General features: G+C 42.3%; 1 protein-coding gene across 2 annotated transcripts in view; it reads right to left on the reverse strand.

Moving 5' to 3' along the window:
* The window catches only part of Dctn1 (dynactin subunit 1), a 32,529-nt gene extending 19,220 nt beyond the window's left edge, over positions 1–13,309 (reverse strand). For both annotated transcript variants that reach the window (XM_048352775.1, XM_048352774.1), the window contains exon 1: positions 13,185–13,309. The gene's annotated coding sequence lies outside the window, so the exon portion shown is untranslated. The remainder of the gene's footprint in view (positions 1–13,184) is intronic.
* Positions 13,310–17,199: the final 3,890 nt, after the last annotated feature.

The raw sequence follows: 17,199 nt of genomic DNA on the forward strand, positions 1-17,199 counted from the left end.
GGGCTCAACTCTAGGAAAGGAAATCTGTCCGGACTGCCAGGGCTTTGGACTAGTCTATGAGTGCCCCAGCTGAGTCCCAGCCTATCTCCCCAGCCCCCACAACAATGATGTCCACAGGCACCCAGGCCTTCTCCAGCAGTTTTCCCAGAGCCATCCCAAATTAGGGCCACTTACCCGGTTGTATACATGCCTCTTGCTCTGGGCCATGTTGCTCACCTGGCTTCTACCCCCTCCCCCAGCCGGCCAAAGACAGAGAGAAAAGGCAGAAACCTAGGCAGGAGGGTCAGGGCGCTGGGCCCTCATGGGCTGACATAGGAGGCGTCAGGCACAGCCCTCCCCAGTCCATGGGCCTCACTAGATGAGGGACCCTACCCGGGTAGGGGTGGGGGCAGTGATGGGGGCTGCGAAGCAAGTCCCCTCAGCTGCCCGAGGATTCCTGAACCACAGATACCAAATCCTGCTTGCCAGCTGATGAGTCTCACTCTGCGCTAGTGCTGCTCCAGACTTGTCAGGAACAGTGCTACCCTCTGGGTCCTAGTGCCCCCCTGTTTCACCTGGGCCAGAGAAGAGGAGCAAGGACCAATGGACAGGCCCACCCACAGACCCTCAGCACTCACCTCTACAGTACATTGTCTAGGACTAGAAACACAGTCCTGACAATTCATCCTAGCCTGTAACCCCTCATCATCACTGTCCCCCTATCCTCTCTAGGGTATGAGGCCTCAGCAGGCCCACAAGCATCAAGTGACACTTCAAAACGAGCCACAGCCTAAGGGGAGGCACAGAAATAGAGGGACAAAAGGTAATCAAATGCAGCAGTGGTACTCACTAGACACTATGAAAATGAACTATACAACTCATGGGTGAGGACGGGAGGGAAAAACTGGGAGTGTGTGAGGGAAGGGATGACATGGTCCAAAAGAAATGTACTCTTTACCTGACTTAAGTAATTATAACTCCTCTGTACATCACCTTTATAAATGACAATAAAAAAATTAAAACAACAACAAAAAAGATCCACTGCCTAGGGCCTTCACACAAACAAATTAAGGATCTCTCACCCCACATTCTGGACTCTAGATAAGGTCCAAACCTAGTCCAGAGCTTAGAATCTAGGTTTCAATCTCAAACCAAGCCAAATAAAGAGCAAAGAAAGGGTAAGTAGCACTGTGACTCAAAGTGGTAGAGCACTAGCTTTGAGCAAGATTGCTCAGGGACAGTGGACAGACTGAGTTCCAGTCAGCTGCCCCCCAGAAAAAAACAGAGCAAAGAAAGGAACAAAGAAGGGCAGTAATGGAAGTACATTTAGGCATACTGCAAAAAGTCAAGTACCACAGAACACAACATCCCCCACTCCCCCCCTCCCCCCCACACACATTTTGCAAAGGTTATCACAGTCACCCTTCCCAATTTTGGTTGTAGTAACAGATCAGGCTTGAACTCCAAGAGAAGCAGATTATTAAGGACAACGCATTGAACCCCCACTTTGCTCTTATAGCCTAAAGCACAGGACATCTCAGCCCCTTCTAAACTTAACAATGGGGCTAGACTCTCATGCAGCTTTTTTTTACCACATGAGCTGTGCCTCCATTTCCAGCTTTTTGCTGGCGAATTTGATAGAAGCCTCTCAGATTTGTCTGCTTGTGGGGCTTCAAACTCTCATCCTTAGGACTCAGTCCTGAGCGGCTAGGATTACAGGCTTGAGCCACTGGCAGCTGGTAGCCCCTTCTATTCTTGGTTTTGCCTCCTACCATCCCAGATCTAATGAGATAATTTTTTCTATTTTTGTATTTCACACACAAAAAAACTTAATAGTCATATATTACCCTTATAATGAAAAAAGTTTTAATTTAATGAGATGATGTACTCTAGTGAGATGTCTTGGGGCCATGTAACAGCATACCTCGTGCATTTACTGATGGGCTAGAAACCAAAAGATCAGGGTCCTTATCCCTTAAGTAGCCAGCAAAACTGGACTGGGGTCTATCTTATTGCTCCTCTGGCTACAGACTCCCTGGACCTAGGAATATTTGTCTTCCTTCACTGCAAAAAATGGTGACTTCCCCAACTCTATGCTTTAGAAAGATCTAAAGCAGGCCAGATAGCCCAAGAGTAAAATGAAAGCCAACAGGAGCAAATATAGCCCCAAACAACTTCTGTATGTTCAATCCTATCCACAACCCTTAGAAAACCATCTCTCTTCTCCCCTAGAAAATCTCCATTAGGCCAAACCCTTCCTTATTCATCATTACACGGGTGGGCAGAGTAATCAGACTCATGCAATTTGGACCTTACACGTTCAGAGTTATTCTAGTCTATAATGGTTAAGAACCAGTGGCTCAGGCCTGTAATCCTAGCTACTCAGGCTGAGAGCTGAGGATCCTAAGCCAACATGAACAGAAAGGCCCCAAGAGGTCAAGCCCTGATACACACACACTCACACACACAATCAGTGCCAGTTCTAGACTTAGACTACTATCCTGGCTTTGCTACTAGGTAGCACATAAACTTGGTCTATTAAATATTGTGCCTTAATTTCTGTATCTGTAATCAAATAACATATCTCAGGTGCTGTGATGAGCTGAAACATGATAGGTAAAACTTTTAAGACAGTATCCAGCTTTTATAAAATGTTTGGTAAAAGCTAAGAAAAATGCTGCCATCACCATATTGGAGTATTACAGTAACCCAAAAGGTAGGCCAGGGACGTTGCAAACTGCCACTAAGGACTTAACTTCTCTGAAGTTAAGAGTGAAAACCATAACTGGAAGCAAAACCTGACCCAGGGCCCACAGTGCTCTCTACTATCCCTCATTGTTCCCATGCATATCTCTGTTTCCAAGGCTATACTTTTTCTCTAAATCACATTGCCTTCAGAAAAATAAAAAAGCTCAGATGTACAATGGCCTGACAAGTTACAAGGAACACACATATATAGTCACTTCTGTTCATTATCCTGTAAATGAGAATAATATCTGCTATGTCTATAGTAATGAAAGGCTCAAATAAAACAAAACACATAACTTGTTAAAAAAAAAATGTAGAAAGCTATGCCAGGAAGTGACTCATGCCTGTAATCCCAACTACTCAGGAGACAAAGATCAGAATAATCATGGTTCAAAGATAGTCCTTTGTAAAAGTTAGCAAGACCGCATTTCAATCAGTAAACCAGAGGTAGTGGTGTACACCAGCTACATAGGAGGCCCAGGTAAGAGGATTATGGTTGGAAGCCAGTCTAGGCAAACAACCCTACCTGAAAAATAAAGAATGTATGGTTCAAGTGGTAGAGCCTTTGTCTAGCCAGTATGGGGTCCTGAGGTCAAATCCTAGGAAACTCAAAAACAAAACCAGAAATACCAAAGCTATAAAGGTCCAAAGAGTTATCTCCTGAAAAGAGTCTAGATGGTATATAAATCTTAAAATCATTACATATTATGTATTATAGGAATTGTAGATGGATAATGTGAAACAAAAAAAAGGTACCTCGTATGGTTTTGTTTTTGTTTTTTGGCTATGTAAAGAGGACAGGTCTACTAAGTACAGTACTCACTATACGTTGTGAATACAATATAAGTAGAGACATACTGCTTAGAATAAAAGACTAGCTTAGGTAGAATGAGGGTTCCTCTATCAAACTATAAACTTTTCAAAGCAGACACCACCAATTCTCTTTACAATCTAATTACCTTTAGTTGAAGAATCAAATATTTATTGAATAAACACTCTAGATGCTAAAAGGTAAGTAATGATAGGCAGGAGTTTAGTTAGCATCAGGCAGACAGACAGACTTAATCCAGTAACAGTAGGAAGCTAGTCTCCTTCCTGAGCAGTAGAATAGTCGAGTGAACTATTTTAGGAAGATCAAACTGGAAGCACATGCAAGAACAAGTTGAAGCAGGAGCAATTTGGTGAAGACAAATATGGCAAGGAGACTATTGCAATAATGAACATGGAGGGTCTGAACCAGGATCATTAGAGAGAAGAAAGGGGACAATTCAGAGATAGTACCCAAGAAGACCCTACAAGGCCCTGTCCTAAATCAGACATGAGAAAAGAACAGGACTGTATAGCTTCAGATATAAATCTACACTAAGGGGCTGGGAATATGGCCTAGTGGCAAGAGTGCTTGCCTCGTATACATGAAGCCCAGGGTTCGATTCCCCAGTACCACATATATAGAAAACAGCCAGAAGTGGTGCTGTGGCTCAAGTGTCAGAGTGCTAGCCTTGAGCAAAAATCTACATTCAGCTTTGGTTCTTTTGTTTCCTTACCTATGTGACTCTGGGCAAGATATTTAACACTCCAAGCCATATTACCTCATCTGCAGAAAGGTGGAAATAATGCTACCACTCAAGAATGTTGTAAAGATTAAGTAAGACTTAAAATATTAGCACAATTTCTGGGACAAACTACATGCTCAATAAATTGTAGATGTCTTCATCATACTGAAAAGATACATCAAAATGACTTACAAACAGTAGAAACTCCAATGTTGCAAGGATAAATGATTACATATATTTTTAATATAATGCTATTCTTATTATTAAGGTGCTGTACAGAGGGGTTGCCATTTCATAAGTCAAATAATGATTTATGAAAATGTCAGCCCTTCCTTTGTTTCTCCTCCAGTTGAGTGCATACATTACTAGGTAAATAAACTGTGGAGTTTCTAAGCAAGAGTAATGTAAGAATGATGATCAAAACATTGACATAATATAGGAAATGAGAAGGGAAACTGAGCATATTAAGAGAAAATACGTACTATTTTTAGGGCTTGCTCTAGGGCAAATTTAACTGTGTATACTATCATACGTATTCCATCATCTCCTTCAACTATGAATCTAAGAGGTGTGGTTGCCATGTACTTTGTGTGTCTCCTCTTAATTTAAAGGAGGATTAGAGGGATGTTTTCTCTTCTGTGTATAATTCTGTATTTCTTAGAATATTAAAAGAGCACTCAAGTGTGGGTTTCTGTGTATTGAGTATTCATTTGGATTTCAAATTACAGTTATGTACTGATGTTACAGACTTATAGCAGCATAGTGAATGGTGAGACTAGTGCAAAGCATTTACTTCTGAAAATTAAAGACCTTTATTGCTAGCAAATCAATGTAACTTTCATATGAATTTTTCCTTTGTAAATTTTAAAGTATCATAGTGATCAGCTAGCTACCTTTTATTTTGCCTTTTTCAAGTGGAATTTTCTTTTAATTTGTATATAACCTGTTGTCTAAATCTTATATACAGATTTTTATAATAAATCATTCTCCTATATGAAATTTTGGATACTGTTAAAATATAACTGAGGACTTACAAAAAAAAAGAGGTGTGGTTGCCAATACTTAAAGACTAAGGAAAATGGAACAAGGGGGCAAAGTGGGATGGACTTGAGACTATAGAATGTCAACATGAGAAATCATTAAGAGTGATGGAACTGTTCAGAATTTTGACTATATCTATGTCCTGGCTTTAATGTGCTATAGTTTATAAGATGTTAATTACTCAGAGAAACTAAATAAAAGTATGTGCAATCTTTGCACTAGTTCTCTAACTACATAGAAACATGTCAATTATCTTGAAGTAAAAATATTTCCAACAGGGCTGGTGATATAGCTCAGTAGTAAAATACTTGCTTAGCATGTACAAGGTCCTAGGTTGAATCATCAGCATTGTCAAATAAATAAAAAGAAAAGAAAGTGGGTGCCAGTGCCTCAAACCTATAATCCTAGCTAGTCAAGAAGCTGAGATCCAAGGATTGCAGTTGGAAGCAGTCTTCAGATTGTTTTCCAGCCAGGGCAGGAAAGTCCATGAGACTCAGATCCCAATTAACCACCAAAAAGAGCTCAAATTGGAGCTGTAGCTCAAGTGGTAGAGCAGTGGCCTTGAAAGAAAAGGCTAAACAATGCCCTGGACCCTGAGTTCAAGCCCAAGTACACACACACACACACACACACACACACACACACACACACACACACACACACAAAATGTCTAAAATATTTCTTTTAAAATTTTTATTAATTTTATTTATGTGGTACTAAGGAATCAAACCCAGGGCCTCATGCATGCTAGGCAAGCACTCTACCACTAAGCCACATTCCCAGTCCCCTAAAATATTTCTAAGGAAACCAAAACTTGTGTTACAGATGAAACAGATTCCACTGCCTCCATTCTATAGGTGATAGAACGGAGTCTCTCAAGCCAAGTCTAGCTGTATAGGTAGGTATTCCTACCTACCACATTACTGAGCCCCAGTTATGTTCATAGGACTCTCCCGAGTTACATGCTCCCTTGGCTAGAGAGAAGACAGATACTCCTTGAATTCCTTCCTTCCTTCCTTCCTTGTCCATGGGGCTTGAACTCAGGGCCTGGGCATTGTCCCTGAGGTTTTTACTCAAGGCTAGAGCTTTACCACTTGAGCCACAGCACCACTTCCAGGTTTTTTGTTTGTTTGTTTTTTCTGGTGGTTAACTGGAGATAAGAATCTCACGGACTTTCCTGCTCTGACTTGCTTTGAACCACGATCCTCAGATCACAGTCTCCTGAGTAAGCTACTCTTTGAATTTCTCATTCCTTTTTCTCCCCAATATTAAATACTGCTAAAATGTCTAGGAAATTACAGGAAGAGGATGACTTTTTTTTTTCTGTATCTGATAAATAAGTTACCAGTAGTCTTGGGGAAATTTTCAGGAAATGATAGGGAAATCAATGGATGTAGGTGAATAGAGAAAGAAGTGAAAATAAATAGCCTCTTTTCCATTTCTTTGGGATCTGAAAACATTAACCTAGCTTTTCCTGGCACCCCAGAATCCCTTGATACTTTGATCTCTTGTCTCACTTCATCAAACCTTGATGCTTAGCTAACCCAACTATCTGCTTTCCCTGATCTCATTCCAAGAGGAACTGGTTGAAACCTGGGTATTCTGACAACAGGGACAATTCATACATCTCTAAACACACTAACAAGAAAGAAAAAAATGTGGACATAGGCCCCTTAGGAGTCAGGAGAGGGAAAAGTTTATTTACGCATAGGGAAAATGGAAGCTTGGAGACTGAAACTAGATTCCAGATACCTATAGGAACCTGCAAGATGGTATGCACAAAGCATTTTGTCCCTAGGTCCAACTCTGATCTGTTTTACGGATTTCATAGAGATAGACTCTAAATGGACTTCTTTCCATTTAAGTACCTCCCCAACTACTCATTATCCCCCAAAATGTCTGTATTCTACTACCAATCTGAATGTGACTAAAGCCAAAGACTGGGGCTGGGAATGCAGCCTAGTGGTAGAGTGCTTGCCTCGCATGCACGAAGCCCTGGGTTCGATTCCTCAGCACCACATATATAGAAAAAGCCAGAAGTGGCTCAAGTGGTAGAGTGCTAGCCTTGAGCAAAAAGAAGCCAGGGACAGTGCGCAGGCCCTGAGTTCAAGGCCCAGAACTGGTAAGAAAAAAAAATAGAGCCAAAGATTTCCAGGTTTACTTTTCAGGAAGAAAAGCTACAAAATATATTTCACTTGTTTTCAACAATGGAACTTCTTCAGGAAGACAATGGGTTTTCACCCTGGTATTCCAATCCTCCCATTGTTAAGGGAGTACCACTTAGCTATTTTTGAAGTTCCTGCTAGTTCTTCCCCCTCAATCAACCTTAGCAAGTTCCTGGCACTAGGACCCTGCAAGCAAGAAACACTGAGCCTGCGCTCTAAAGAAAGAGATGCACCATTTCACAACTTCAGCAAAAGCCAAAGCAGCCAACAAAGCCACAGCCACCTCAGCTGTGCTGGGCTGTTCTGGGCTCTGCGGCCAGCTCATGGGCCACTCCCCAGAAGCAGATCATTCTGTCCTTTCCCTTTTTAAACCCACGTCACCACCTGATCATCATGGAAATCAGTCGCCTCACACCACCATGCAAAGGCGTATCCATGGCAACCTCATGAGGAAGGACACAGAAAAGATGCTCCAGTGGCTGCCACAAAAATAGGTAAGTCCGTTTCTCCTCTATCCATGCTATCCTGCTATTCTCCCCCTTCACTCAAGTCAGATATGCAACTTACCTGCAAATCCTATCTATCTCACCAACTGGAAAAACACACAAGGCGAATTAAATCATTATATTATTATATAAAGCTTATATGTCTGCCAAATCCCATAACTGACTCGTAGAAAACATCCTCAGTATTTCTGGGTAATGGAGATGGTAACAAGAGCTCTCTTTTTATTCAGTCGGATAGCAGTCTCAGCCTTCAATTCTTAGCAAGTCACTATCAGTCACTAGTCCTTCTTGTCAAGACGCTAATTATTCCAAGATCTCAGTTTCCCTAGGTACTTGAAAAATGCAAGCAGCTAGAGTGACACCACTGCCCTGCCTATCCACTCCACCAAGATGCTCAAAGACTGGCATGGTGAGTCTCCCTCCTCAGATCCAGAAAGTGGGAGTTCTGATTAAATTCCTTCCTTCTCTAATGCCTGAAGAGAAGGAATCTCATCTACAGGGGATATATTTATCAAACATAAATACTAAGCTGAAGTAATCCTCCATGCTTCAATTACTGCTCCTGTAAATTTGGAATAACAGTACCTTTCTGACAGGATTGATGTTAAAAAAAAATCATATGGGAATGCCTGAAAAGCACTTACAACTATGTCTGGTATGAAGCATTCAATAAATATAGGTGATTATTATGAGGAAGAAAGATGCCTGTAAGCGTAAGATTCCATCTGGGAGCTTCTGTAAATGTAAGATTCCGTCTGGGAGCTTAACTAAATTGTTCTTTTTCCTCTTAACAGTTGTTTCCAGCTTTCTTTACCACTTTCAAGTGTCTATTCCTGATGAAGCCCACACCAGCACCCCATCCCTCAGTAAATAACCTTGCTGAGAAAGAAAATTTGGCTTGCTAGGTAAGAATTCTTTTGTAAAAGCAGATATATCTACATCCAACACTGTCTCTTTCTTCCTAAACTCTTTAGTTTCTTACATCATTCCAACTTCAAAGGAAACAGTGTCCCCTTCTTTTCAGACCAAACCTTCCACTCTCCTCTTAGGATGTGATTTAGCAATCATCTTCTCTCTAGTGCCTTCAGTTGCACCTTCCTGCAGCAACTGAAGGGTCCCTTCCCTGGAATTTTTTTCCTTGTCTAACTTCATGGGCAGCATTGTTTCTTACCTCATGTACCAATCCCTCTTCTCCTCTGTTACCTCCAGCCTTCTATAAGTGTGGCTGGGAAAGCTCATCCACTCCCATTACTTCAGCTACTACCTATACCCTCTAACTGTAAGCAAAGAGCTCTTTTTAACTTCAGGCCCACATCTCTGTTTACTGCCAGAGACAAAGTTCAAAATGCCCAAACACATTCGCTATCATCTCCCCTTAAAAACAATCCCTTTGGGCTGGGAATATGGCCTAGTGGCAAGAACGCTTGCCTGGTATACATGAAGCCCTGGGTTCGATTCCCCAGCACCACATATATAGAAAATGGCCAGAAGTGGCACTGTGGCTCAAGTGGCAGAGTGCTTAGCCTTGAGCAAAAAGAAGCCAGGGACAGTGCTCAGGCCCTGAGTCCAAGGCCCAGGACTGGCAAAAAAAAAAAAAAAAATGATCCTTTTCCTATAGTCCTTTGCTACTGCACCACAATCCACCCAAAATAAAACAAATCATCCTCAGCAACTCTTTCTCCCTTGTTCTCAACAATCAGTCACTAGTGGGTTAATTCATCTCCACAGTCTCTCTCAGATGTGTCCCTTCCTCTCCTTCCCCACTGACATAATTGTAGTTCAGTTCCAAATCATTTCTATGTTATTACCAGTCTCCCAACTGTGTCTATAGTATTATAAGGGTCTTCTAACAACCAGTCTCTAGATTCTCCTGTTCAGTCTATTTCCAAAGTTTAACCTCCCAGAATATAGCCATGTTACTCCCCTGTCTAAAACCCTCCAGTGGCTTCTCTGCTCACAAAATTAAATCTTCTTAGCAGAGCACTATAGGCTACTAAGAACCTGGCTTTAGGGTTGCAAGTGGGGACTATCATACAACTGTAATCTCAGGCCTAGGAAGGATGAGGCAAGAGGATGCAGAATTCCAAGCTACCCTGGACCTTGTCTCAGAAGGGGGGGGGGGGGAAGTGATTTAAGTATTAACCCAGTCACACCAATTATCTCTCCTTTTTTGTTTTGGCCAGTTGCACAGCTTGAACTCAGGGCCTGGGTACTGTCCCTAAGCTTGTTTGCTCAAGGTTAGTGCTCTATCACTTTGAGTCAATGTTCCACTTTGGTTTTCTGGTGGTTAATTGAAGATAGAATCTCATGAACTTTCCTACCTGGGAAGGAGATCCTCAGAGGGTCAGATTCTCAGATCTCAGCCTCCTGAGTAGCTAGGATTACCGATGTGAGCCACCAGGGCCTGGCTCAATTACCTCTGCTTTGGTTCCAGAGTTTTCTTTTCCTCTTCAAATGTCACCAGGACTATTCTCCTATCATCCTTCAATATTCACCTCTTCTAAAGATTCTCCCAACTTCTCCAAGCACAACCAGTCATTCCCTCTCCTGTCCTCACACAGCACCCTGGACATATTTCCATTACAATACTACATTTGATGTAAAGTATTGTCTATTCAGTCCTACCATGGGTTCCTTCCGGATAGTTTTACCCATCTCAGTATCTAAGCACTGAACCCGGTACCTTGCACTGAAAAGGTACTATGTTTACTAGAAGCTTCTACCAATAGCAGGCTATAGGCACATAAACTGGCTGACAGCTTTTGAAGTAAAAAACTCCACTCTTAAAAATGAGGTGTAGAGCGGAGGGAGGGGATTAGAGCAGGGCATAATACACTCGTTCTTACACTTACACACAAACACACACACACACACACACACACACCACCAGATGCTGCTCTTTAATCTCTAGATAAGAGCCTAATAAATTAAGTTCTAAGTGCAAGGGGAGTACCAGACACTATGGAATTCGGTAGTGGCACTAAAACTCAAGCTTATTTTCTACTCGGGTAATAGAACCACAGAGTAGGTGCCCTAGGTAAAGTGCAGATATTTTGGAAAGCACTATTAAATAAGGCTTAAGGGCAGCCAGGGCTGATGCTCTGTTATATATCTCCTAAGAGGTCTGAGGAGGTCAAACTGTACATCAGCTAAGCTCAACTGGTACTGGCCTAAATTTCAAATCAAAAGTAGTATTGCGGGCTGGGGATATAGCCTAGTGGCAAGAGTGCCTGCCTCGGATACACGAGGCCCTAGGTTCGATTCCCCAGCACCACATATACAGAAAACGGCCAGAAGCGGCGCTGTGGCTCAAGTGGCAGAGTGCTAGCCTTGAGCGGGAAGAAGCCAGGGACAGTGCTCAGGCCCTGAGTCCAAAGCCCAGGACTGGCAAAAAAAAAAAAAAAAGGTAATATTGAGCCAAATTCGAACCTCCAAGATGACAAAGACTCTAAGCTAGATTTGAACCAGGCATTCTTTCACCTTTTTGTCTCTTCAGAGGACTCTGAGGACCAAGTTTCCATTTCCCCTGATATGGAACAGATATTCCAAGTCCTCTACAAATACCCAGTAACTACAGGCAGACAAGAAACATGAGACTCAATCTACTATAATAATTCCTCCTAACTTATAACTCCAGGCAGCCACTAACAATGATAAAGCTGGCAGAGCAAAACTTAGAATGGCAATTATCAATAGTATTACAATTCTCTCAACTATTTTAACTTCTCCCTAACAATGTTTCCTTTAAACCCTCATATCCAGTAAGGCTGAACATATATCAGTTCTTTTTTTGGTATTACCCTCTGCCACTTAATAGCTTCGAAAATTAAAGCATATCATTTGCCATTTTTGGTGCCTACTTCACAGAGATTATTAAACCAAATGACATTATGCCATGGAAAGGTCTATAATCAATAGTGTTATACATAAAAGTAAGGCATCATTTTCATCAGCCTAAGTGAAGCCTGACTCTGCCTTTCTCCTTCCTCATTTCCAATCACTTTATGCACAACAGTAAGACAAAAGCATCCTCTAAAATATTGCTTTGTCCATATATTCATTTGCCCAACTTTTTTTTACAGACATCTCATTCCTTGCTTCAATCAAACAATCCTAATTTAACATGTGAAGTTTCATCTCTGCACCACTGCAGCTGCTTATGGTGTTTTCTCTAAACCTGCATGACATACTCTCCCTTCAACATCCAGCTAAAGCCTCATTACACACAAAACAGACAAAATTTTAAGGACATTTCTTAAACATGATGGAGGGACTACGGACAATTCCATTTGAAGGTAAAAAAGGTGAGAATAACTATAATACTTTTAAGAGTCAACGTTTTAAATAAACTATATATACAAAATTATATACATATAACTTTTGTACATATATAAGTATTACTTATTCGTACACATCACTTGTGAGTACATAAAATGTTTTAAATACCTGTAAATATATATTCTGCATGTTTATTTACAAGCTAATTATTAAGTTATCATTTTTAACATCCCACAGCGCAAGCTTTGGTAGTACATCAGGCAAAGAATGTCAACCTGCACTTGAAAACTCTCTCTCAGTACTTTATACCAGAGTAGCAAACAGTCATTAAGGGGTGGATGCTCTCATCGCTGCATTAAAAATGGGTAAGTTGGAAATCTCTGCCTCTTTTAAGACAGCAGAGCTCTGGGTGGTTGAGCTGCGGCTCTGCCTGAGTTGAGAGGTATGTTAGATGACTTTTCAGGGGACACGTAGCTGGTGAAGGCAGACCCCTGGGCAGGGAAGACACACGGAACTCACCCCTGGACTCCCTCGCCCAGGCCCCCACGCTTTGCTTTTTCCGCCTAGCACCAAATTCTCAGCCCCGTGCCCATAGGAAACCTGTGGCTCGGTGCGGGCTCAGGAACGACTATGACGGTCCCAGGAAAAGGAGGGGACCCTAGCAGCTCTGGAGGAACTCTGACCCCAGGGATCACGGCAAGGCTGAGAAACTGAGGTGGGTCAGACGAGCCCGAACCCCCACATCCAGGTGGGCGCCCACCGTCGCCGAATGCGGCCCATCCCAGCCGGCCAGCTCCCAGGGCACCGGGCTCCGTGCCCCGCCCTACGCCGGAGCCGAGCCCTGGCCCACGGCAGGGCGCCCTACAGCACGTGGGGCGGCGGAGAGAACGGCGGGCAGGGTCGTACATTCGTACCTGTCCTGTCAGGGGCTCCGTGCCCGCCTCGGGCACCGCCGGCGACCGACGCCCAAGACCCTGCGGGCTCCGCCCAGCCCCGCCGCCCCGCCTCGCGGGCTGCCCGATTCGCCGCCCGACCCCGCCAGCCCCACCCCAGAACCCCCAGGCCCTGAGGCCTAGAGGCGCCCTGGATCCGGGAACAACTACTCTTTCCCACAGTCTCTCCCTGGCTGCGGAATGCCCGCCACATGCGTCCTAGAAGACATCGGTCAGGCACAAAGCTGGACACCTGAGGCGGGATGTGCGCACGCGCACTGCTCCTGGGACGCTGATTAGGACCATAATAGGGAAGCGCGTCGTGACGAGCGCCACCTGCCGGCGCAGGAAAAATCGCGCAGAAAACCTGAAGGAGGCATTTGCGAGCTGCAGTGTTTAAAACTGTTAAAACTACAATGTTGTATCCATGTCTCGTCGTCTAGTTTGAAAAATAAATTTATTTTTCTGGTACCAAATAATATCCATTATGTGAGGATTCATGAATTACCATGTATTAACGACAGACATGTAAAATAACACGAATTTACATAATAACATCTGGCTCTTTTTTTTTTTTTAAGGGACAAAGGATTTATTTTGATTCATTACTTCAAAGGATTGTGTTCTCAGTTCCTGAGATCCATGCACTGGACACAACGTGACCACAGTGGGAAAATGGAGCAGAGAATTACCACACCTCCTATCAACCAGAAAGGAGGCTGAGGGAGACACTGAAAATGACAGAGACAAGGGAGGCAGGAGAGGGAATGGAGAGGGAGGAGGAGGGCAGGGAGGAGGAGGGTGAGCAGAAGAGATTCCTGGACATAGCCTTCAAGCACATACCCAAAATGACCTGTTTCCTCCACCCAGAAGTCTGCAAGTGTTCCACAACAGCCCAGTCCACTGGGGACAAAGTTTTAAAAGCAGATGTCTACTGGGAATATTACATTATCAAAACACAAAAACATGAATATATCCTATTAAGCAAATTAAAAACACATTAGATACACAAGCACATGTAAAAACGTTTTTGAAAAATCTCAGTATCTTGACATTTGGTCACTTATTTCTAATTTTAAAAATGTACGTTCATCTTACAGCAAACTATAACGCTATTTAATATACTTTCTAAGCATGGTCTGGTACTTGTAAAGACATGCTCTTTAGTAACCAGAATACAGGTAATTTGAGAAGTTATACTGAAAAGAACACTTTTTCTACATTATTGAAAACATTACACCAGTGACTACTTACATAAAATTGGTAAACTCTTTCATTAAGGAGCTTCTCAATTTTTTTCTTTTCTTCTGTTGATTCCTTGGGCTTGAGCTCAGGGTCTGTGTGTTGTGCCTGAGCTTCTTTGCTCAAGGCTAGCACTCTACCCCTTGAGCCATCATTTGCAGAGCTGACTTTGGGGCAGTCAGTAAGAGTCTCATAGACTTCTTGCCTAGGGTGGCGTCAAAAAAAATCTTCTATTCTCAGCCTCCTGACAAGCTGGGATTCCATATCTGTGACACTTGGGCCAGGCACTTTTGATGTGAATGATATATGTTTCCATATATTTTAGGTAAGTTATCTCAGGGCTATCATGATGATTTGAGTTAGAGGAGCTCCCACCATTACTCTGCCCAAAGGAAATGTTGAAGGACAAACATCAGGAGTATTCTGAGGGCCTGACCAACAGACATGGTAACACCCATGTGGTGAGGACGACCGAGGAGCCCCAAATGCCTTAAGCTCACCTTTGACATAGTCGTGGCATTCCTAGACACTTGGGAAGGAGAGAAAACCCTGTGCTGTGTTTCTCAGCACATTTGGGGATTTCTGCTAACATGAAGGAGTTGGAAATTATCTCAGTAGAAAGGATATTGAAGGAAGGGATGGCCCAAAGTAAGGGCTGAATATCTTCCCACCTATCAAGGAGTTCAGATCCAATGTTCTGGTTTAAACTTCATGATAAAAAGTAGAACAAAATAAATGTCAGATCTTCTTAAATAGGCTCTCAATTACTTGAAATCTGTATTGCTAATTCTATCTGCAAATTAGGTTCCGTCTGGTTGACCTTTAGTTTGGATTGAATGTCATCCAAATCTACATCTGATGATTCCTTATTAATTTTATGCAATCTCACTATTGTACATATATATTCATACATCTGGCTCTTATACTAAAAATATTCAATTTCTTAACCCAGTGCACCCACTTGTAATAATGTAACCTAAAGAAATGAGCCGCGCTGCTGGTGGCCGACGCCTGTAATCCTTAGTTAGTCAAGAGGCTGAGATCTGAGGATCAAGGCTCCGAGCCAGCTGGGGCAGTAAAGTATGAGATTCTTATCTCAAATTAACCACCCAAAAGCCAAAAGTGAAACTATAGCTCAAGTGGTAGAGCACTAGCCTTGAGCCAAAAAGCTAAAGGGCAAGACCCAGGTCCTGATTTAAGCCCCCATACTTAAATAATAATGGAACAAATGTGCAAGTACCTGTGTACAAAGATACATGATTCGATAAGCAGGGATTCAAATTCTAACTGCAATTTCTTCTTAGGCTGTGTACTTCACATCTCTGTGCCTCTGTTTCCTCCTTTGTAAAATGAGAATGTTAATGACAACTTTTATCACAAGAAAGAAACTATTAGAGCCTAAAATATCATTGTTACTAGTATGCTTCTCTCTCATCATCTTAGCTGGAAAACAACCTGAAAAATCCATAATGTTAGCAGAGTCGTGGTGGCTCAAGCCTGTAATCCTAGCTACTCAGGAGGCCGACATCTGAGGATAGAAATTCAAACATAGCCAGGGCAGAAAAGGCAGTGAGACTCTTATCTCCAATTAACCTTCAGGAAACTGAAAGTGGAAGTGACAAGTGGCTCAAAGTTGTAGAGTGCTAGCTTTATGGCTCAAAGTTGTAGAGTGCTAGCCTTGAGCAAAAGAGCTCTGGAACAGGGCCCAGGCCCTGAGTTCAAGCCCCACAATAGACAAACAGACATGCATGCATGTATAAGGTTAATTCTGGTATAGGATTAATGGTAGAAGCTTCTTTTCCCTTCATTTCACCTTCTAATTATTTCTAATTATTCTGAATAGATAATACACAACAATGGTTCAAAACCAAAAATAATAATTTAAAATACGTACTGAGAAACTTCCCGTCAGCCCTTGGTTCAACACACTCCATGTCCTTACCTTCTCACAGGTAATTTGTTATTAGTTTCTTATTCATCTCCATGTTTTATTTAAATGCTTGCTGGTATGGATACAGTCTTATTCATTCCACTTCTTTTACAAAAGGTAGCATACGATATATACACTTGTACCTTGTTTTATCCACTTGCAATATATCTCAAAGCTCTTTCTGATTTAGTATATTAGAGACAGAGATGCTCCTTAGTGTTTTCAGCTGCATACTATTCTATTACACTGACATGCATAATTAACCAACTTCTACTTTCCCTCTGTCTTTGCTGTTTGTTGTGCCAAGTCATGAGACCACCACCAAGAAGGCCACCAAGACTCAGACACTCCAAAATGCAAAAGCAAGGCAAGGCTTTATTTAAGCGAGCTGCAACTCGGGCCTCGTCCTACCCACCGACACAGCGGAGGTTAGGAGGGAGCCCCGAGCTGTGATTACACAGGGCTTATAAAGGCAAAGAACAAGGTTACAAGAATCAGGTGTTCAAGCAAGCAAGATTAGGACACAGGTACAAATCTGATTGGCTCAGGGTTCGATTCTAGAATGGGGTTCACGTGGTAAAATGGGGTTCATGTGGTAAAATGGGGCCTGACTTCAAAGTCTGGCACTTCAGTTAAAATGTTGCCCTGAATCACTCTGTACATTTGTGTGGGGTAGTTATTGGTCAAATAACAAATCTATAATTTCAGTAGAATCAGTCTCTATCATTTGATGAAAGAGAAATAGTATAAAAGTAAGTTTAGAAGTTTTAAAATACGTTACTTACCATTTTAATCATTTTAAATGTACAATGCAGTGGTCCTAGT

Source organism: Perognathus longimembris, chromosome 8 (genome assembly GCF_023159225.1).
Source record: "Perognathus longimembris pacificus isolate PPM17 chromosome 8, ASM2315922v1, whole genome shotgun sequence".
NCBI classification, from domain to species: Eukaryota; Metazoa; Chordata; class Mammalia; order Rodentia; family Heteromyidae; genus Perognathus; species Perognathus longimembris.